This window comes from Maylandia zebra, linkage group LG20, assembly GCF_041146795.1.
Source record: "Maylandia zebra isolate NMK-2024a linkage group LG20, Mzebra_GT3a, whole genome shotgun sequence".
NCBI lineage: Eukaryota > Metazoa > Chordata > Actinopteri > Cichliformes > Cichlidae > Maylandia > Maylandia zebra.
This window is the reverse complement of record NC_135186.1, coordinates 27,128,129-27,151,635: the sequence shown is the minus strand read 5'-3', so window position 1 is coordinate 27,151,635 and position 23,507 is coordinate 27,128,129. Positions and strand designations below refer to the sequence as shown.

The window sequence follows — 23,507 nt, the reverse complement described above, 5'->3', positions numbered from 1 at the left end:
CTCTAATCGCCTGAGCCAAGGTGTGAAACTGGGTGTGGGTCCCAATCAGCCAGGGTTTCGGGTGAGCTCATTGTGAAACCTGGCCCCACTTTATCATGCAAATTCCTGAGATCAGATGGCCCAGGATGTGAGTGGGCGTTAAGGCGTCTGGGGAGGGATCTCAAAACTGGATTATAGATGGCAGACAGTTGGTGTCGTAAACCACCGCCTCTGTTCAGTGACTGAGAGCCTTCACAGACACAATTTATTAGAGTTAAATCAATTGTTTCAGTGTGGATGGAGTGATATTTTGGAAATTTATCTGTTGGAAACTGGCGTATAAGTTGCTGCCCATATAGTTCATCCTAACGCATGGTTCCAGTGAACAGGATGCCTCTTAAACCTGAATTAAAGTCAGATTATGTCAATACAGTAATTACTCCAAACTTGCAGGGTGTCATCTCCCAAGCCTTCATATTATTGCTGCACAATCACTGTCTTTATCAATATCTGTTAATTAAGAGATGAATCAAAAGTGTTGGTGGAAATGAGCAGTCAACTCAACAGGAAAACATACTTTGATCAAAATATATTCCACCTGCACAGTTGTGCGTTGGTTAGCACTGTGGTCTCACAGCAAGAAGGTGCTGAATTCAGATTTAAAGGCTGACTGGGACCCTACTGTGGGGAGTTTGCATGTTCTCCCCCCGTCTATGCGGATTCTCCCTGGGTACTTTAGCCTCCTTTACTCAAATATCCTCCACAGTCATCAGATCTGAATCCAATAGAGTGCCTTTGGGATGTGGTGAAGCAGGAGACTCACTACATGGATGTACAGGCAACAAATCTGCAGGCACCGTGTGATGGTGTTGTGTCAATATGGACTAAAATCTCTGAGGAATGTTTTCAGCACCAGAAACTGAAACAGCTGTTTCAACCACTCACCTTAAGATGGAAACACTTTCTTTTTTTACTTTCACTAATGATTTTCACTGGATCTGCACTTTCACTGTGCAGTTGTATCACCAGATATGAGATATCCCAGGAACATAAATACTTGTGATCTATGGCACAGCTGAAGTGCATTTGCTGCAGACACCAGAGCTCTTCAAACAAACAAGTAACGACTAAAAATGTTGAAAAGTTGCCTGCCGCCACTTTAATTGGACTCATCTGTAAGTCAGGGTAGAGGATTTATTTAGTTTAAAAGTCAAAACATTTCTCATCTGACGTTATTTCACCCTCCCTATTCTGCTGGCGACCAGATGCAGCATAATTAAATGTTAATCTCTCAAACACTTCTAATGCAATATGCTTTAATATAAGCCCTTTAGTTAGGAGAAACGATAGTGCTTTCACACAGTAAATATCCCTTGCTGAAACTTCTTATTGTATTAAAATGGAAATGCCTTTGAAAAGACAAAAATCCTTAAATCTAACATCAAATAAAAATAACATTTTGGAACAATAAGCGACTATATGCTGTGAATGGGGCTAACAAATGTAGGAGTGACAAATACAGTGTTTTCAAACTTTTTACTTGCTTGTTTCACAGTTCCACAGTGAATAAATGAATGTATCTGCCGACTATAAATGGAGCAAACAGATTATGGCAGAGTAGAGAGAGAGCAAGGCAGGCAATGTCTTTCGACTTTTAACCAGCGTAGCAAATAGCTCTGTCTCCGTGGCACCTCTGAAAAGCTAGACTCAATCCATTAAACTGGCAGTTTGGTGAACTCTGCACAGCCCTTCAGAGCTTCAAAGCAAAAGATATATCCTGATGCTCCCTCATGGCTCAGATCCCATGCCTGAAGTGAAGAGCTGGTGCTTATCCTTAAAGACTTCGAGTAAGTTGAAGACGCTGGATCCTCCAAATACAAATAATACGAGACTCACACTGTGCGCATTCAGGAAATCACTCCACTAATTTAATTAGAGTGTAAAACAATAAAGAGCACAAAGAATCAGTCCACAGAGAAGCTCTGTTATTACATGATAACGGCACAATCCGTCCCTTGGATAGGCATAATCGCTTCATTAGTGTCAGATCTCTCAGTGTTAATTTGCAACTCTGGCTGTTATGAAGACTGTGTGAGGGAGAGGAAGCAGCATTTTTTTTTTTAATTAAAAAAAAAAAAAAATCGACATCTGCCTACAAGTGAACATGACATTATACCCTCAAGAGTGGTTCTGGTTGAGGGTTTAGCTGTCTTGCCATTTTTACTCACTGTAGGTGGCTGGGTAGAGAGAGGTGACAGACTACCATGGACTCAGGGTGCACTCTCACTGCTCCCGGCCAGCCATTCAAGATGACAAGTGTCACTGCGCCATACTGATCTCTTTTCCCCAAAAACAACAGCCTTGACCGCCTACAGGGAATATTGTCCAATTTGGTTATTTTATCAAGTTCTTTATTGTAAAGATGAGTAAAGACACAGAAGAGACTATCACACCTTCTTATCCCTTAAGTACCTCTTTGACCTGTGTTGCAGTATACTCTGGCTTTTTGTACAAAAGAGCTGCATCTGCAGCATCTCTTGCTTTTGTCAGACCGTTGTTTGCGATCCTGGTCATTAAATCTTGTGTAAGTGATTTTCATTCTAAGCCTTTTCCTTGTAACCCCAGGTTTTCTTTCTTGGCACTTACTCAGAGGAAGAGAGGAGGGTCTCTTGTGTTGGCCAAACCTCTGGTGACAAGCCTCATTACATAACCACTGGCAAAAAGTAAAATATGCAGCAATAGGAGAGAGGCAAATATGCTGCAGTGAAAATGGCCTTTGATATGTCAGACATGTGATATAATGTTTCTGTGATTTTGTGTATCATTGGATTCATATTAGATTTTGTAGTTGTGACATTATTTTTTTGATTAATGCTTTGATGTTGTTGTTTTCCTTTTTGTCTTGATCCTTTTTAAAGTCAGTTGAAATGTGTCTTTTAACTACATTCTCATCTATATCACATTGTTGATGGCTATTGAAGGTACAGACAGTTAGTTATACTAATGGCCTAAATAATTAAATGCCCACTTTAGCCTAATATTCTTCCTTTTGTTCAGTTTTCTCTGCACCATAGGCAGCTCAGTGATAGTACTATTGCAGCTAATGTCCTCACTTCAACCCACTGCATCAAGTTCATCCTTTCAGTCCTCCTCTTTTTCTTTTTCTTCTTCCTGCCCTTCTTTCTTTGGAATATTTTGATCTTTGTAAATCTAATTTGGATTTTATTTTAGGTCAACTTAAACTGAAATTTTAACAGTAATAGTAATATTTTTGAAGCAGAGACTTACCAAAACATTGCACTGCTGCAAGATCAGTGCTTACTTTAGAGATGACTAATGACATTTTCACTACTAAAAGTTGTTGTGAAATTTAAAGACTACACTCTATATGAAGCCAGTCCCCAAGAGTGATATGAATACAGTGCTTGAGTTGGTCCCCTCTGTCATTGTTTCTACTAACTGCTAATTAATCTCTTCTTTCCCTGAAAAAATGTAAAGCATAACCAGTTTGACAAAATCACATTTGACTGCATACGGGCATAAAAACAGCTTTTGTGCATCCAGTGATAATCCCTTAAATGTCTGAGTAATGCGAGTCAGCATCAGTTGAACCAAGCAGCAACTTGCAGAGTTAGAAAACTAAACCAGTGTGGAAATATCAAAACCTACAGTTCCTTGAATTTCTTCAAAAAGCCAACCCCAAGTGGCTTACATACCTTTGTTAAAAGGTCCAGCTATGCTGCAGATATACCGTGTTTACAGCCAAGCAGAAAACATAGTTTTGGTTTAAAGATTGCGCAAACCACCGGGTGACATGATGGTGGCTTGGTCCATTTTTTTATACACAGTCCACTTTAGCTCTGGCAGAAGACTACAAGTTTGTGCCTGCAGAAATCTGGGAGTGTGAATAAACTAAATTAAGCAAAACTCTGGGAAATAGCTGCATGCATGCAATACAAAAGCTGCTTTTATGTTACTAAACTAGCTACCAGCCATGTAAGTAAGCATACACATTCTTTGCAGGCACACTTATGTATTGCGTGCCAGATTTTTGCTTGCTTAAATATTGCAGGTAGTGAATAACTGAATCATGTTTTCCCATCCCCTTTAAGCCAGAAATGCAGAACAGACTCTCTGACGCTCTGAGGCATAAGGGTTTATCAGTTTTGTTACTGTACCAAAGTTAGGTGATAGATTCAGTACTTGTTATCTTGTCAGCCTGTGGATATAACTGCTGATTCCTGATTCATGCAGCCAGCAGACTTTAGAGAAATCCTCTGCTGGAGTTACACACTTTTTTTGTGCTGTTATTTGTACCTTTTTGCAGTTTGCTTAAATATTGAGTTCAATAAAAGAGTAATCGGATATATTAAATCTCTCGAGTAGCATTGATGATATGATGATATAGATGAAAAAAAATGCACAAAATACAACAACGAAGTTTGACCGCTGGTGCAGTTACAGCATTCAGACAACAGTCTTAGCTTTAGGCTATGATATGCACAATTAGCACCCTTTTGATTTGGTGGCAAGATCAAAATATTGGCTCCTTGTTTGTTAATTAGGACAGTTGCCTCAGAGGAACAGAGCTATTAAATCAAGATAATTATCAGACAGTGCCCCATGACGAAGAGGAATGACAAAGGAACTTGTGGCCAGTAACCTTGGCAATGGATGAAGCAGCCAGTTGTGGTCAACAGGCAGGTTTTTTTCCTTTAATGATGTCATACCTGTGTATTCGTCTTTAAATTCAGCATCCTGTCTGCAGAAGTGTAGCTCAAAAATGTATCTTGTGTGTAATTTAATAAGGTCAGGCGAAAGTAATGAGCCCTTCTTTCTTTTTGAAAAGCCATTGCTTTCCCCCAGAGAACCATTTTTAGCTGCAGATGAGTTAAAAAAAAAAAAAAAAAAAAACACTTTATAGTGCAGGTGTGATAATGGCATATGACTAATTCAAATACTCTACACGGATGCCTGAAATGAACAGAAGAGTGTTTTTATGAGCGGTGCTGACTGGCTGATTCATAAGATTAATGTGACAAGGACAAAAAAGAGAAACGAGAAACAGATAAGAAAAACATAACAACGAGAATTTTCTTTCAGAGGGCTCATGACCTTTAAATTGAATATTCCACATGACAACATCGTGATATTTTGAACTTTTCAGTTCCATTATAACTCTAATTTACTGTCAGTGTTGGCAAGATACGCACATGGTCCTCCTGGGGTGCGTTCTAGTGCTGTTATCTTTAAAAGAATATTAAGTGTTGTTACTGTTGCAGATGAGGTAAAAAAAAATGTAATGACCCAAATCTGGGGAAGACCTTTGATTGTAAAGAACAAAGGAAGGAAAAGGAGCAGAGAAGAGAGAAGCAGTGCAATCCTTCTCTGTTTTCAGCCAGGAACTCACAGAGGAAGTGTCAATCTGTCAGAGGCTGGATATAATCTTCTACATTGTGACGCATGGGGAGATCATGGTGCCCTGTCACCGGTAGTCCTTGTCATTGATTAAGGCTTTTCATCCTCCATTGGGCTAAGCTCTGGGCCGCGCGCACTTTGTCTTGTGACATGCGTAATTTCCTCCTCACAGTCTCCCCATCTTGATAGTGAGCTAATAGAAACTCTGTCCAGATCCACTTCTAATGAAGACAGATCCTCAGATGGCCAAGCAGTCTCATTTATATTACTAGTCTTTCAACTTGTTTTAAGTAGATTAGACATGTTCTATGCGACAACCAAAGAGAGAAGGGTGGGGGGTGGGCGGTGGGGGGTGTAGGAAAAATAATTCATAAAGGGATTTCACAAGGCTTCATAATTTAAGCAACAACATAGCTTGGCTAAGAGTTTGCTTGATCGCTTTACAATTACGAGGGCTGTCATAAGAGATTGTAAATGTAATCAGAGAGTTGTAGATGTTCTTGGAGAAGTTCAGTTTAGTGTGGCTCAGTTGAGAGAATTGTAGAGGTGAAAAGTTACAATTATCATCATGACTGACGCCACATTAGCCTCACATTAAAATATCTAGCACATCTTTTTTGAGGGTAGAATGAGGAAGTGGGCAGCATATTCTTCTTCAACTTTGAATAAATTATTATTCTTATTTTTAAATAGGTGTCGATTAGTTTTCCTGGTGTCCTGCAAACACTTTCAGAACTGTTTTGGGTTTTGTTTTTTTTTTAAATAAGATGAGAAAATACTGAGATCAGTCATCTAATAACATTTCCTACGGACTGTATATTTTTGTGTAGGTGGTAGATAGAAAAACATATAACAGCACAAATATAGATAAAATCCTACACAAGTTATCTAAAGCTTGGCATGTTGTGCTTTAAGGTTGTATTTTTCCATTACTGCAGCAACTGACCTCAACCAGACTTACATTAGCCTCTAATGATCCTGTGCATCCCACTCGAGGCTCGGGGGAACGGGCAGCTCTCTGTCACAGACACTCTGGTTTAATGAGTTTGTTAACCAGTACTGCAAATAATAATTAAGTACAGCAGGTTTTTAGATAAATCTTTGTCTAACAAGTATCTTCACTGTAAAACAAACAAATTATACTAGATGACTAATCTGGTAGTCGTTAGTAATGTTGCAGTTTGTTTGTGATTTGTACTCAGCTTTGCAAATTTTTTGGTCATTCCATTGAATTGTATCCAGACATCTGGATGTTTAGACATTGTGCTGAGCCTATCACCTTGTCGCTGTTCCATTATGGGTGCTGTGATACCATAAGATCAAACGTTCTTGTTTAAAAATATCTAATAAAAATGTAAGTTTGTCTAAAATAATCTAAGTCTGTTTCCACAGACAACTGTATTTGTGTTGGCAGAATCTATTTTCGAAACAAATCTGATGGTGTGCTCAAAGTCCTCAAAAATTTGGACTCAAACAGTCCTGTAAAAATCATTATCAGATTGGTCTGACAATGTCAACGCTATCAGCCTCAGAGAAATCTGATGAAACAGATGTGATTTCTTCAGACTCTTAACCTGTGGATTAAAAGCTGTCACAAGATTACTCTGAAGTGTACTGCAAGAAAATTAAGAGTAAGACAGAAGTAAAACATACCCATTTACACCTTAAACATCAAAATGTGGAATCTGAGAAAATTAAGAGGAAATATATTTTTGGTTGAAGTGCCCTGAAAACCTGGACATCCAAAATATGACAAGGGACCCTTCTAAGGTGTTACAAGCCAGTAAGACCAGAATCCAAAATTTATAGATATATGCCCAGTTGTCGTATTTGTGTTTTTTCATATAAAACTTTTTGATCTGAAAAGAAATCTATAGAGGTGTTAAGTGCAGACTACCAGCATGGATTGGAATTAAAAAGAGATACTAAAGTAACCCAAAAGTTATACATACATGTAGTTTTGTATATGCTTTGGAGAAAAGTTGGTACTAATAAGGAGATTTACGGTTACTAAAATGTATTACTCATTAACTTGTATGTTGAGGTTTGCAAGCTAATATTTTTGGTTCTCCATGTTGTCACATTGGATGGCCCAAGTAGCTCTAAAGTTGCAATTTATTTTGTACCTTGTAGGCAAATACACTGGTCTAAATTCCAATAAACATCTAAGCTATTCCATTACATGCAGCACCACCAATCTGTCGGTGGAGATTATTCCAGAATTCAACCCTGTGGTCATTTATGAAGGGTGCAACTTTAGAGGAAATGTGTTGTGCATTGGACTGGTGGATGCTAAACCCTGCAAACACATTAACATCAAAGAAAACTAAACTCACCAATATATATGCATTAAACATTAGCCACTGATCTTTAGTTATCATTGCTGCTACAGAGAGAAGGCCACCAAACAAGGTGGTGAAATTACCCAGGAAAACATGCTGAACTCCATGGGGAAAAAAATCCATAAAATGGAAAATAATGAAATGACTTTCTGGTGAAGTTTCAGCAGTAACCCCCTTCCTCCTCATAATTAAAACAATGCAGCAGGATAGCAGAAATCAGTGGCATATAATGTATACCAGAGCAATGAATGTATAAGGTGTAATAGATTGTGAAAGGAGCAGTCTGATGACAGAGATGGAGCATTTCATTAGAAAGGTCTGAATCAAGTCTGCACAGGTGGGTTTAGTGCAACGCTTTGATGGAAGACTGGAAGTTAAGAGTGCCTACACAGTACACCTGGAAGATGGCCTTTGGTTCACACAATTAGAGTTCCTTAGAGTCAGCACTATTTTGCATATTATTTAAATTTGGGGGGGGAAAATAGCCAGACTTGTTCCTAGTGTTCAAAATTCTAATATAATCCATTGTTGTCTACTATTGTTCTTAGTATGCAGAGATATACAAAATACCAGTACAGCCATTCATTTAAATATCTAATTCAGTTCAGGTATGAGGAACTGACTGTGGACTCAAGTGGAGACACCAAGGAAAAGGCAGCTGAAGATCTGCAAGTGAAAACAGCACAAAACGGATTCATATAGGAACAGAAGTCATGTCACTTTGGCTAAAAGCATTTCTCTTCTGTACTGTGCAGGAACTTGGTTACTATTGATATGCAAGTAAAAGCCTAACTGACAATTATGAGAGCTGACCTTAGTGCATTATTGGTTCAGATTATATAAAATATGTTATAATGACTCCCCTACCTTCTTATACATGGGTTTTAGAAACTGAACATTTTAATTCAAAGAGAAGACTGGTTTCATGTGTGTTTGGGGGTTGTTGTTTTTTTGGTTACCAAAAAGCCATGAAACTGCAAAAACAATTTCTTGTTTCAATTTCTTTAATAAGTAATTTCTTTTCGAAATAGTTCTTGATGCTTTGTGAAGAAAAGGTTCTATATAAATTCTATCTAAGCGTGCTTTTACTCTACTGGCAGCATGTTATGCAGACGACTGTAGATACTCATACTCCTTCATACATATTGACATTATTTTGAACCAAACACTTAAAATTCAATAAGACCTGTAGCCACTTTGTTGTTGTGTAATTTGGCACACCTCAGCCACCCGTCCACTCAAACCATTTCCGATGAGGCTTCGGCGAACAATAGCTGGATCAACTGAAGGGCCAGATGCATCTCCCAGGTCCTGTGTGAGGTCTTTACTTTGTTAGGCCTGACACTTTTGCTTTTGTCACCTACTTCTTTGGTTTCTCTAAAAATTTTAATGGCATGCCATTCCAAGATATGCCAAGGTTTTGGCTAACAGCTCTTTAGGAATCATCTTGTTGGTGCAAAAATCCTATTTTATGCCTGTCAAACTGTGTTATGTTTGGCATTTTTCATAGATCCAATGAACGAAATGAGAGCAAATTATATGTTTTTCCCAAAGGCTACTAAGAATAAAGTGTCTAAAGATACTGTTTAAATGGGTACTTTGCCAAGTTGTCTGTTATGTGTAGACACAACACTGATAACATCCCTGAGATGGGTAAAATTTTTATGCTTTAATGAAAGATCAGCATCAGTGGTTCAACAGATAAAAAGAAACATTCTTCTGAAAATGGTCAGGTACAAAGACTGGACTGAAAATTATGGACAAAGCAGCCAATGCTGAAAGAAATACTTTGAAAGACCTTCAAAACTAATGCTCAAGACTGCTTTAAAAATTACAAGTCTGTGTCTTTAGATGCAAATTATAAAGGAATAAAAAAGAAGAATTATAAAGAAAAAAAGGTGGCTCAAGACTTTTGCACAGTACCGTATGTCCTCCAAAACAAAACTAGAGCAACTTGTACAGAATTTGCCTTTTATGTGCCTTTTTATGCTTGTTTGTTTTTTCAGAAAGACGATGTATATTTTTATTCTTACAATCGAGTATGTTGGTGGAACCAGTAGTACTTAATCTAGCGGAACACCCAAATATATCAAATGCACTGCATGCCACGCACCGATATTTCTCTACATGGGTAAGACATCCAGAAAAGAAAAGCCTAAGGCATTCTAACAGTACCACTGAATGTGTGCGTGTGTTTCGAGTATTGCTCATATTATGGGGACCTAAATCTGTTTGCACAGTCAGATAATAGGAACAAGAAAGCAAGTAGTGTAGATAATTAAACTTTAATGTGAAGCCATGCCCACTGGGGTAATATTAGGCTAAGGTTACGTTAAGTTATCAGTAGTTAGGGCTAAAGTTAGACTAAGTCTCCATCATACATCAGTGCAATGTCTTAAGAGGTAACAAACACACAGCTGTGTACGTGCATTGTTCGGCTTCATGCTGCTGAGTTGTGAAGCAGCTGGGGTCTGGAATAGTGTTTGTATTGACTGAGGAGAGTCTACAGTGCCCCCATTGTGCTGTAAAGAAAGACAGGACACGGTGTGTAAGTCAGATGAATTTCAGGTATCTTGAATCATGAAACTGCCCACTGAAAATGCAACACACACCTGTGTACAAATCTGTAGACCTTCTTGTAGTAAGCAAGGAGTTTCCTAAAATAAACAGTAGATGGGCATCTTTTTAAAACATGTAAGCACTGTTATTACAGTGTAAGTAAATATGTCATATTTCCGTTATATTTACATGGGATGTTAGGCAATTAGGCATCTTAATTAAATGCTCGAACCAAGTAAAGTGGCTGCTTTTGACATAGAGAGCAGCTCTACTCCAAGGCCCTCTTGAATCACTGAACTCCTCACCATATCTCTAAGGGAGAGGCCAGCCACCCTTTGGAGAAAGATCATTTCTGCCGCTTGTATCTCCAAGCCGTTTTCTGCAATCACTACCCAGAGCTCGTGACCATAGGTAAGGGTAGGGACGTAGATTGACTGCTAAATCGACAGTTTGCTTTTGTGCTCAGCTCACTCTTCACCACAACTGACCAGTACAGTGTCTGCATCACTGCAACCGCAACCTCAATCCGTCTGTTAATCTCTTGCTCCCCTAACTCATGAACAAGACCCAAGATACTTAAAGGACAAACAGACCAGAACCTCCGCCAGACGTTCCCAGCACACCTTCATTATAGGTTTGGGTGTGCCAGGTCTTTCCAGCATCCTTCCCCATCACCTGATCCAACTCACCACCAGGTGGTGATCAGTTAACAGCTCAGCTTCTCTCTCTCTTACTCAGTTGTCCAGAACGATTGGAAAATCAATCATTGACCCGCAATGTTGGGTGTCTTGGTCCCACGTGCACTTATGGAGATGCTTATGTTTGAACACAGTGTTTGGACGAACTGTGGTTTGTAGAGAAGTCCAATAACAATATACCATTCAGGTTCAGTGCCATTGATCACATGAGCATTGAAGTCTCCCAGTAGCATGATGGAGTCACTGAATGGAGCACACTCAAGCACACCATTGCTATGACCGCACAGACTTATTAGGGCAGCTAGTTAACAAAGGCACCAGCTGCACATGCTTCCTCCAAATGGACTAGGAAGTAGAGCAAAAGGAACAACTGGGCCTACCTGATGTTGAAGCTATCCGCAAGGGAATACACTCCTGGCCTGAATCTCCAACCATCGTCTGTAGAAGACATGAATGAAATTACTTACTTATTCCTTTCTTCTTTTTCTTATTTTCAGGAGATAAAATCAGGAGGTCCAGTTCTTTGTGTGTGTTTTAAAAATTTATTTACCCAACACATAGATATTATACATGAAAGCTGGGACTAGTTGACATTGTATCCCTTGTGTTGCTTCTGCTTTAGTAATCAGGACTTGGTGTAGATACAGACATCTCATTACCAGTGAACTGAAGTGTCATATTCAGGAAGGGCAGGGGCAATGACAAGGATTCTCTGACTAATGGCTTCTAAAAGATCAAAACACCATTAACTTGACCTGCAGCGCACATAGTAGCCCTACAGACCCATTATGAAGCAAAACACAACAAGTGAAACAACTAAAGCCTCTAATGGCAGCCTCCCTTTACAGTTTAATGTTGTTAAACACAGCTCCGTGGATGTTGTTGGAGAGTGCAATATGATTGCTGCGCTGAACTGTTGACAAAGAGTGCGGGAGACGTTGAATAAAACATCATCCAACATGTTTGTTTTTTTGATTGCTTGCATGTTTTACTTGAGCTCATTTGCACCAGCCAATCAACTGTGAGCTGAGGTAGCTTGCATGCACTTCTGCAAAGTCAATATGTTAATGCATTTTGCTCAGAAGCAATACTACTGTGCTGCCTCATACTTATCCTAAGCTTCCTGTCTTGCTTCGTTTATATTAGATTGTGGAGATTTGACTTAGGCAAAACAAGCAGAGTGGGGGATTGAAAATAAATCATTTCCACTGTCTGCTATCATTATACCTATGTTGGTCTTTGAAGGAGCGTAGGGTATAGGATGAGCGCTTCCTATGAGGCATTTTCAGGCTAATTAGAAAATTTGATCTAAATGGTGGATCTATAAGCATTCCCTGTAGAACAGAACAGGAGCAAAAGGAATTAGTGCTTGGTTTGAAATCTTTTTGCAAGATTCGCTATGACTTAACAACTTGTCACGTCATGAAAACTGGCCAAAATCAGAACTATTTTTAAAAATCTTTTTTGACATTAAATGAATTTAGAATTTTCTCAGTCGCTGCAAAAGGCTCATCCATCCCACCCCGCTAGGCACATAATTGAATATCTCCTTGTGGTTCTTTCTTTGGAGCCAGTCACTGTGGCACACAAATTGTAATCAAGGCCAGGAATAGTTCACATAGAGATGGGTGGCTGTTGACTGCAGGATTTAGGAACTCATCTGAGCCTTCCCACTGCTGCTGGCAAGAGATTTCTAGCTGGCGCTGGTGTGCAGAACAAGGACTAATCTGTAGTGGTCTGTTGCAGCTAAAAGGAACTGGCCCTGAAGTCATGTATTATGGAAAGAGTGGGGATCATTTTTCCCACTCATTTCTTCAATCATCTGCTGTAGACTTATTGTATCTAGAACATTTATACTGAATACATTTATGTTTGGATTTTATTAATTTTATTGTTTGGTTTAAGATCAGTTTGACTGTGCAAAAGAATTTAGTTTTTAAGGCTCATGGGGGAGTTTGTAGACTAAAAGTCTTTAGTCTAAAATATGCTCATACATATTCATGAGTAGTGGGCAGGCTTCGACAGACTAACAAAGAAAGCGGGAAAATTCCTCAACTCACGCATTGTGAATATCAATGAAAAATGCAGAAGCAGCCCTCCTTATTAAACACAAGCCTTGTGTGCCTTTTTAAGAGCATAAGAACAGGACACAGCAGAGGGTTAATGTCGTGAATGCAACAAAGATTATGAAACCATATAAGGAAAAAAGCCTTGTTATAATTGCCCTCGAAGCAGCATCACAACCTCTGGCCCCCATGTCAAAGTTTTACAGATTGTGAACTAGCCTCTTACCTCTATTATGCTTGCATGTTAGAATTAATACAATTAAATAGGGACTGTGGAAAAGGAAGCGGCATGTCCAGTGTTACAAAAACTCCTAACCAAAATACCATTAAAGCTGATATTTCTGCTCTAAGCAAATAAAGTCAAGAAGATTCAAATGACCTGAAGACATCATACCAAACAACAGGTTAAGTGCTGACTAAGGCTACTAAAAGAAAAGATGAAATAATTCCCATGGACTCTGTGATTGAAATTAAAATTGAAAAACAGCGCAGCTTCACCGCACGCAGCTGAACAGGTAACCAATTAAAAGTTTGTTTAGTTCATGCTGACTGCTGGGAGAGCATGAATAAAAACATGGTTTGTCAATGTTACTCACACCAAACAACAAGCTGATTACTGACACTGTCCTTCCAAGAAAAACAACATTAGCACTCACTCAGCAAAATAACATTTGTTTAGATTCTAGTGACATAGTTTCCTGTTGCTCGTGTCTAAGGCAAGGACGATAATACTGGGTTATTTCTCTAAAGCCACAAAGGCTGCAGAGGAGGAAGTCGGATAGACAGGACAACAAAACGCTGAATTTAAGCACCCTAGATTATGTTTGTTTTCCTTTTTGCACTGACATTTGACATAGGTTTTTATGTAATCTTACCAAAGCTAAAAACAAGCGTTTTATTACCCAGATGGCTAAGGTCCTAAATCTCCTCTCCTGGTACTGATTAAGTCCCTGAAAACTCATCTCTGTTCATCAGAAATACATATTTAGAAGGTTTTTTTATTTCAATCAAAATTATCCCTTGATGCTTTCAAATGGCTTAGATGTAATGCCACGCCTTTCCCTCTTTTAGTATGCACAGATCTATAAATATGCAAATTGGTCACTGCCTGCGAGCTCGAGTATACCTGTTTATCTTCCACTCCGCTCACACGTTAAGGGTACAAACACATAAATACGTTTTCCTTTTAAAACGTGTAGCTTTTACTACTTTTGTGACTGGTGCTCATTCCACGACCCCCAAAAACCCAGCTGACAACGTTTTGGTATTCAAACTACAGCAATAAGCTCCTGTGTAGTTGGACAGATTACAGAAGAGACTTTTGTAAATATCAATGCAAACATCCATGTTTTCTTACTGACGGGGTCTTATAAGTCACAAAACCTTTATAGCTAGGCTTACATAGCCAAACATGATTTTAACTGGGGGTACCACCCAGTTATATTAATGCCCCCTTAAGTATGAATATAAATCTTTTTTTTTTGTGATTGGTTTACTAGTAGACAATCCTCTCACTCTCACTATGAAGCTGACGCTTTCTTTCTCATATTTACCCTCCAACAAGCTCGATCGTTGTGGCACTCCAAAGAGTCTCTCACCCCTCGGTCAGAAGAATTCCAAATAAACCACCTTGGATGGCACTTGGTGACAGTAGGTCTGCTGCTTTAAAGATCTGATGTGAGCTGGAATACCATTTTAGCCGGAACCTGCACCTAGTGAAGAAGCAGCTCATCTGCTGCATCGAGTTTACTGGGGCTGCTGAACATAATTATTATCACCATGAACATAACTCTCTCCAACATGGGGGAGCAGGTGTCTAACCACGAGATAGGATACACTCAGAAGAGGTAGGTGATTAGTGCTTCATTGTTTATTTGTCACAAAGTAGAGCTACTTATATTTGCCAAGGAGTGGTTCATTATGTATGTGTGAAATCCTGCCTGTGTGAGGCATGTTACATTTCTACACTGTACCCTGCTTCGTGCACCATATCAGCAAGTCATGGGACTGACTCCAGCCCTTCCACGACTCTGACTGGAACAGCTAAGAAAATGTATGGATGAATAATAACAGCAGCTACACAAATAAAATGATGAAGACGAGACAAGATAGCCTTTAAGGTTAAACAAATGCAGGATCTGCACATCGTTTGTGCGCATCACACTGTCCCAATTATGTGTGTCAGTGCATGTAAACGCGAGACTGCAAATCTTTGTCAGAATGATTTCCATGTGCATGTGAGTTGGTGTCAGTTACTTAAACAGATTTATTTCTTTACAGTGAAGGGCCATTTCCTAAACAGTGAATTGTAAGGACAGGACAAATGATGTCCTGACGACACATCGGAACAGTTGCATGTTATAAGCGCTAACTGTAGATTGTGTGTGTGTGTGTGTGGCTAAAATGAGGAAATAGACATATTTATTTTTCGGTGTCAACAACCTGATTAATTATAGCATCCACCTAAATCTGTAGTCATAACAGCTAAATATGAGATGTTCTAGATGCTTGGTTAATTTAACGCTATCACTTACAGTTTGCCTAACAAGTGAAAGATGCCCAGTTCGATCCCAGGAGGAGACACCTCAGGAAGGGCATCCTGCAGAACACTCTGCCAAATCAAACATGCACAGCTACCTGCTGTAATGACCCCTCTTGAATAAGTGAGCAGCCAAAAGTAGCTTCTTTTTACTTTCAGTTTAGAGCGTGTCCTAATCTTTGTCTGTCCTTTATTTCTGTGATTTGGATTTAGGTGTTTGGAATATGCTGTGAAAAACTCAGCCAAATCTTCCCCCGTGAAATTACACTTTAATCCAACACTAATCAACAAATCTGTCAATTATACATCATAACCGATGCCCAAGGAAGAGCACCATGTCCTACTTGGAAAACATGAGTGTGACGAAACCATTTGCAGCCCTAGTTTCATAGAAGTTGCGTAAAATATAGGCTAAAAAGGAATACAAGGGAGGGAGAAAGAAAAATATGAGAGAGGAGTCCAAAAGTTTCGAGAAGTTAAAATCCCAATTTAAGCAAAAAAAAACATTTTTGGTTTCAGAACTACAATAATTGGTCTCCACAGAGTCTTGGAAAAGAAGGTGATACCACGCAGAGGAAACACACCTCCGTTCCAACATTCATTAAATTCAAAGTGAGCAGTTATTTTTCAACTAAAAAACAAAACCAGCCATCATTGTTGAGAATTACTTATCAATTTATTAAAAAGAGTGTTATTAAAACACATGTATTATACTATTAATTGTTATTCACAGTGTTCCACAAAGACATGAAAGGTACCACTGTTTGTGTGTTTTTACGCTTTGTTCAGCAATAATGGTGACATAAGGATCACAACACATTTTCAGAATAATTAGTGCTGAATTGATGATCAGTCCAAAGAGTTTGTGAATGTTTTCTTGCAACTTTAATCAACTTGAGTTTTTTTTTTCTTTTTAAAGGCCTTGATGACTCTACGTTTAAGTTGGATCATGAGCAATTCTTCATCTTATGACTCTGAAGGCTAAATCGAAACCCTGTTGTCTGAGTCGTAACAAGTGCATTGTGATATGGATCCATTATGCTCTTGACTTATTTGAATGAGTTCCTCCTGTCAAGGGGAACAAATTTAAGCATCAGTTTAAACTGCAGTTTGATGCCAGTTTTGCTGAGGCCAGCAAGTGGCATTACAACATTTGATAAGAACAAAGATTAATTCGACGCCTTGTCAAATACGTCTCCATTATGAACAACACGCTTGCTGGAATGGAAAGATTATTTCCTTTATTGTTTGTGTTGTAAATCTTGTAAATTAACCAGAGTGTCAGTGGCTGTCATCTCTGATTAGTGTCAACAGGCTTCTAATGAAGATGTTCCAACTGTAGGCGGGTTATAGCTCTTACGCACACATTCTTTGATAAGACAGTTTACTTATAGCATGGTAGTTTTACACAAGAGCACCTGGACTATAAAATATCATCAAGAAAAGTACGCAAAGCTTGCGACAAAACTATTTTTTACCAGACAAGACACACGTGGAAGAAATGAGACGAAAACCAGAAAGCTTGTTAAAGGATCGTAGAGAAGAAGAAGCAGCAGTTTAGAAAATAGGAATGTGTGAGGAATGGCTCTGCTGTTGTTTTAGAGATCATCAGACTGTGGTCAGCACAGCGAGGCCACACAGACGGCCCCCCGATGAACAGATGGACAGCCAGGAGGAAAAGCAGAGGAGGTGATCCAGAATGTAGACACTCCGTGATCAAGAAGCAGTGATAAGGAACAACAGTGAAATGGATATCTAAAAGTCTTCCAACAGGCAGAGAGAAGCGTTGTCTGCCTGCCTCATCTTGTCTGTCGGTCTCTATGCACTGCTGGATGTGAATTTCAGCGCTGACGTATGCTCTTGCTTTCAGCACAGTGTTAAAAAGGAAGAGAAGCCAGTGAGGAAAATGATTTTCTCTGCCCCGTTCCTCTAATGTCATGCTAACTCCTAGCAGCATGAAAAATTAATTACATAAGATGAGGGAAATGACAGTAAACATGTCCTGGATGATTTTCTGGGTATAAAGGCAACATTATCCGATCTGAAACACTTAAAGTACAAGAAAGCCCATTTGGATGTAAAGTTTAAAACTAACAGGTTTTATATAAGCAGTGAGCTTTTTAGTCGAGTTTCTCTGGGATTTCGATCTAAATTAGAGGGGTTTCTGTGTGTTAATGAGTGGAAATACTGGATGTTGTCTCGCACCATTAAACATGCATACTCTGAAAGTGAAGTGTAAAAAATATCGATGTTTTTAGATTTTTTTTTTTCTTTGGAAAGCAAGCTTTTTTTAAACTGCCAAATGTGTGAAGGAATTGTTCTTTCGCTGGGGTTGGCTTCTGGCACGGCACGTCTTCGGTTGCATTAAAATTTCACATCTGATTGGTAACCCCTAACTTGAACAGTGAATTCTGAACTAATGTAAACCTTTAATCAGTAGGTCTTATTAGGGGTGCTGCACAGCTTCACAGGGTTCAGTTCAGGGTCAGTAAATGTCATCTTTACACATTCTGGGCTCGGGTCTTTGGGAAAATTATGAGACGTGTTTGAAGAAGTGCACTTTATTTAAATCCTATTATCTTTGTTATGATAAAGACAATTTGATATTATTGTCTTTAAAAATAGCAAAGCCAAATGGTAACTGCAACACAGTTGATAATACCGGTCAAACATTCAGAAAGCCAGGATGACTCTTTAATACTTTATGTTCTGATTAAGGCCACAAACACATGAAAACAAAAAGGGGAGGTCAAAAATCTTTGTCCCCACTTGTGGATCTTAGTGGGACTTGTTGGGATTTAAGATTAGCACATTAAAAACTCCTGTTGGGCAAATACTCTGGTGCGTTTGTCGGTAAGACTTGATCTTTCCCAAAAATTCACCATTTCTGTTTTTGTTTATACTATAATAAATCTAAAATTAAATTTTAAAAAAGGGAAAGAGTTGTTGCTGTTAATGGTTCTGATGGGTATTTAAAAGTGGTTGTTTGGGGATTTCAAAAGACCCATATGCCTTTAAAAAAATATAAAAAATACATTAAATGCTTCAGTTTCAATTTTATTGGCTCGGTGGAACATGTCTGCATGTTTCCAGCCAATTCAAGAAGTGCTTAAGGAGCATCTAATTGGTCTTTAAAGACCCACCGTGTGCAAATACCAAGTCATTTTTATTGTTGTCATTTGCTACCACATGCCTTTCACATTTTGTGTGAGTTTTGAAGAGTATCAGCTCAAATTAAATCATTCTCACTAATTGAAATCCAGTGAGGCATTTGAAGTAGATGAGGAGGTTAGGCTCTGGAGAGATTTAGAGTGGAACCTAACAAACCTGCAAAAGCCAGACTGTCATAAAAATTAAAAAGAAAGTGGAAACAGAGCATATCCATTAAAACCTCTGTGTGGAACAAAAAAAAGGATAAAATAATACCCTTCATATCAGAACAGTGTTTAAGCAGATTTTCTTCTTATTTCTTTATAAATCTAGAGGGAAATTGCACTTCTTATCACTTAAATTTAAGAAAATCTTTAAGAAATCAGTGTATACTTTGTTTTGACATAATGAAACAACCATCATGTATAACCTGCGAGTAGCAGAAACGTGAGCTCTAATCAATGCATTCTCCAACAGAGGTGCATTAGCCTATCAGAGAGGCGTCACCATCACCCGCCAGAGCGACAAGTCTCACTTGAAAATAATTAAATGCAAAGATGGATTGGCACCTATTCTTCCAGACAACCATGTAAAAGCTGGCATATTCGTCATTAGCAGCATCTTCATATCTATCTTAAATGAATACATTACTTTAGGATTACCGTGTGTGTTCACTGATTACTCCTATAGACTTCCCCGATTTGCTTCTGCAAGGATCTAGCCAAGTGGAGCGGAAAAAAGAGAGGGGTTTGCAGCGGGAGCTCCTATAGATACAGCTGATGAAGGGCTTCATTGTACTGCCAAGCCCCCCCTCCAATCAGCTCCACGATTACCACCAGCTTCGTTCTTCCTCCAAAAGCCTTTCAGCAAATGTGATTCATCTGTTGAGTATGTGACCGGACAAAGACCACGGCCTCCCCAAAACAGGACTAAATCTTGCAATGCACGCATACACACCAGGAGATTTGTAAAGTCACTATTTGATATTGGGTTTAGTCAAAAGGCAATGAAACAAGATACGACTGCCTTAATTGTTGGTGTGTGTTCTTAATATAATGGACTACTGCTTCCAAAGCACACCAAGATGCCAATTAAGTAGCTTAATAGGTTAAACTGTTTGTGCAGCATACTCTCACAGGCAGAAACCACAACACAGCTGCGTAACTCTGGGATGCTTGGCTGTCATACCACTCCTAAAGCTCGCTGACGCCAGTATAAGAGTGTAAAAGAAAAGAATACCGGTTACCTTTAAATCTTCCTGATACAAGTGAGCCCAAAGTGGAGGAGAAGAACTTCTGCGAGCTGCGATGCCGTCCAGGTTTCTTTTTTCTTCCAGCGTCTTTGTTTGGCGGCACCAGCTCCAGTCAGTTCTGGACTCCCTCGCTGTTGAAACGCTGCTTGCCGCACAGATTCAATTCAAAAGAAGAGCATGACAGGTGTGGGAAGTGAACATACCAATGTGGATTGTAAGTCGTGAAGAAAATTAAGCGCCCCGTTTAAATTCAGTGTTACTCCCAGATTGGATGTTTGAACAAATCCCCTGTTTCTCGATCAACTCCGCCGCTCAGACGCTGTCCAGGAGCGAGCGGTGCTGAATGAGACTCCAGCGGTTGCAGAGATTTCCTACTTTTTTTCCCCTCCTCTTCGTCTACTGATTCTTCTGTTTGACTGCACAAATCTTCCCTCCCACCGCGCACGACTGAAATTATCTCTCCTCTATCTTTTTTTAAGCGCTTCAACAAAACGTTGTCAAGCACTGACACTATTGGCAACGCAAAAAGCGACAGGGGGGAAGAAGTGGTGGGGGAGGGACAGGGACTGAGTGAGTGAGTGAAACCGTTGCTTGATCAATTGAACTGAAATCAGCTGCATTTAAAGAAAAACGGATCAATAAGTCAAACCCCCGAGGTGGACACTTAATTTGAGCAGAGAAAAGAGGAGGAGGATTTCAGGTTGAAAAGAGTCCTTGTGCGCTCGATTTAAGCAGCTGACAACTTATGTCAAGAGTTGTGCCGTTTCTCAAATGCACCTGGATGATGCATGAGCAGGTGATTTAAAAAGATCTGTCTCCATCCCTGCTGTCAGTCTCCTGTTGCAAAGATTTAGGCGTAAAACTGTAACTGCGCTCTCGTGTATTTGCATCACACTTTCCTCACTGGAAGCCCCGCTGGCTCTCCCTGCTGCTGGCGTCTGCTAGGGTGAGATTATTTACTGTAAGGCAGTGACGCATCTCATCCTCACACACACACACACACGCATACACACCATACAACAAAAATATGCGCGATGCTTGCAGCTGTGGAAGCATATTTGTGTGCGTTATCGCCATTTCAGACTCTCTGTGGACATGATTGTTGCTCGTGGATACACCACGTTAAGCAAACCCGTGCAGGGTGGGCTCCCTTCCAGGTTTAAGTCTCTCCGTCTTCCTCTGAGTGCACTGTTGCCTGAATTCACATGCAACACGCAGGCATTAAATTTCATTCTTAAGGCGCCGACTAGCGCATATTAAGCTCCACTGCCGTCGCTCCTTGGCGCTGTTCGTTTGTCTTTTTGAGCACTTGAGGAAGTTCTTAATCACAGTCTCCATTTTTTTTATGCTGCCATCCCACCACACGCACAAGCACGCAATCTTGTGCACACACGCCATGTTCTGGACTTTTATGTTCAGCGATTACCTCGGACCCTCCCCTGGGAAGGATCATTTTGCTTGTTGGAATCGCTTTTCTTTATAAGTTTTGTCATTACCGTGCAGTTATTGATTCATCAGTCTAATCAGCTGCACCGTTCTCTCTCTCTCATAAGTGAAAGAACAGAGCCGATCGAGCTGCTTCAGTCACAAACTGGACTTTCATTTTGGTTCGGTTTGTTGTGCCTGTCAGAGTATCCTTTTTAGGGGTCGTGAGCTTAAAAACATGAATTGCCCGCTTTGCACGAGTAAATATCCACGTGTACGTTAAGCTTAATATTCAATAATGAATCAATGAGGAAAATCCTGTTTCAAAACTTGAAATGGTCAGCTGGTCTGAATTTTTTAGTCTATACTGAAATGCACAGAAAGGCTAATAATAAGTGCGAGCCTATGAGGAGGGTTATTCAAGAATTTATTAATAATTGATAGTTTATTTTGACTACTAAATGACCTACTAACATTCACAGCAGTGTACTGGGTGGCTGATTGTTTCCATTCATTTAATGGACTTTTCAGTCATTAGCCCTAAAATCCATTTGTGAACTACTTGTTAATATTCACAAATGCAGGCTTGATAGATTAGTCTAAGAACCCTTTAGCTTAATAATTTAATAACATAACTGAAGACAAGTGACAGAAGGGAAGCTGTGGGCCATTATTAAAGCCGTAAATTACAGTGAAACCTTTCTTATTTCTTGTTCTTTAATTGTATTTATAATTTTTTAACTTTATATGATGAAACAACAGTCAGCATTTCACCTTTTACAAAGTGTCATCTTCACATGAAGTGTCAAACAGCTGTTGTCAAAGGTAGACAATGAATTTGGGCTTTAAGTAAACCTTTTCACATCTGAAGACTTTAATCTGCTTTATTATTTTTTATATCATTGCGAGTTTTCAAGTGTTGCTCTATTAGTTTTGGGAAGTGAGTAATGGGAAGACATTGCCTGAGGGTCTGTAAAAATACAACCAGCATTGATCACAACCTTCTAATATTTTACCAAACAACTGAATAATTGATGGAGAATCTCCTCCTCCTCCTCCTCCTTAACTTTTTTTTCTTTCAAAAATAATGATTAGCAGCATTCGTACACCTATACAAACTCTTTGCATGAGAGGATCTGAGCAGAAACAATCAAAGCACCTGTCAGGATTTTTGCACTTAGTAAATCTTTTATTGACCAAAATAGATCATCAAGTAAATGTGTTTTGTTTTTGTTTTGTTTTTACAATTTTAATAATTTAAGAACAATGAAGCTTTTGACTTTCATTCGTCCTTGGCCTAAGCATCTCGATAAATGAGCAGGCTGTTAAGGACACTAAAACCAAGAAAGCAGTCGTAACCATTGAAGTTAGAAAATCTATAAATGGATTTTAGTTCAGATGTCATGCAGCCCTGTTCAAGAAGCATTTGAGAGTTCTTCATAATATTTTGAAGAGCAAGCTGAACAAAAAAAGCAGCAGACTAGTGGAAGATTCTGCACAGCCTGGAAATCCAACGTTTTATTTTTATTTTGTTGTTTTTTTTATTACTGACTGAATCAAATAATTAGTCTATGAAAGGGCCCATCAACTGCACGCTATAAGCTCCTTCTTAGGTGTGGTTTATTAGAGAATGGCATCAAACTTACCTAAAGTCATTATTGGTGGTTATATGGATGCTTCACCCTCCATCCATCCTTTTTTTTTTTTTTTACCACTTATCCAATTTAGGGTCACGAGGGGCCTTGAGCCAGTCTCTGCTGTCATAGGGCGAGAGGAAGCGTACACCCTGCATAGGTCACTGCTGTATCACAGACCTAACACAGAGAGACAGGCAACCATTCACGCTCACATTCACACCTACAGTCAGTTTAGAATCAACAGCTAACCTAACTTGCATGTCTTTAGACTCTGAGAGGAACACAGAGAACCCAGAGTTATAAGACAGTTATAAAATACTGGTTGGAAGAAATGCACAGGGATTCTTTTCTTTATGTAAGCTTTTACATTTGAGCTCCAGCTATAGATCTTTCTCACCTCTTGACTACAACAGTTATAGACTAAATACATTTTCTTTCCCAA

General features: G+C 39.3%; 1 protein-coding gene across 3 annotated transcripts in view; it reads right to left on the bottom strand.

Annotated features, from left to right (window-relative positions):
- LOC101471251 (metabotropic glutamate receptor 4) overlaps positions 1 to 20,562 on the bottom strand; it is a 202,518-nt gene extending 181,956 nt beyond the window's left edge. Inside the window, exons 1-2 of one of the 3 annotated variants that reach the window (XM_014412822.3) lie at positions 19,998 to 20,562; positions 11,377 to 11,434 (exon numbers count right to left, since the gene is read on the bottom strand). The gene's annotated coding sequence lies outside the window, so the exon portion shown is untranslated. The remainder of the gene's footprint in view (positions 1 to 11,376; positions 11,435 to 19,997) is intronic. The other 2 variants (XM_014412820.3, XM_014412821.3) reach the window with 2 other exon arrangements.
- Positions 20,563 to 23,507: the final 2,945 nt, after the last annotated feature.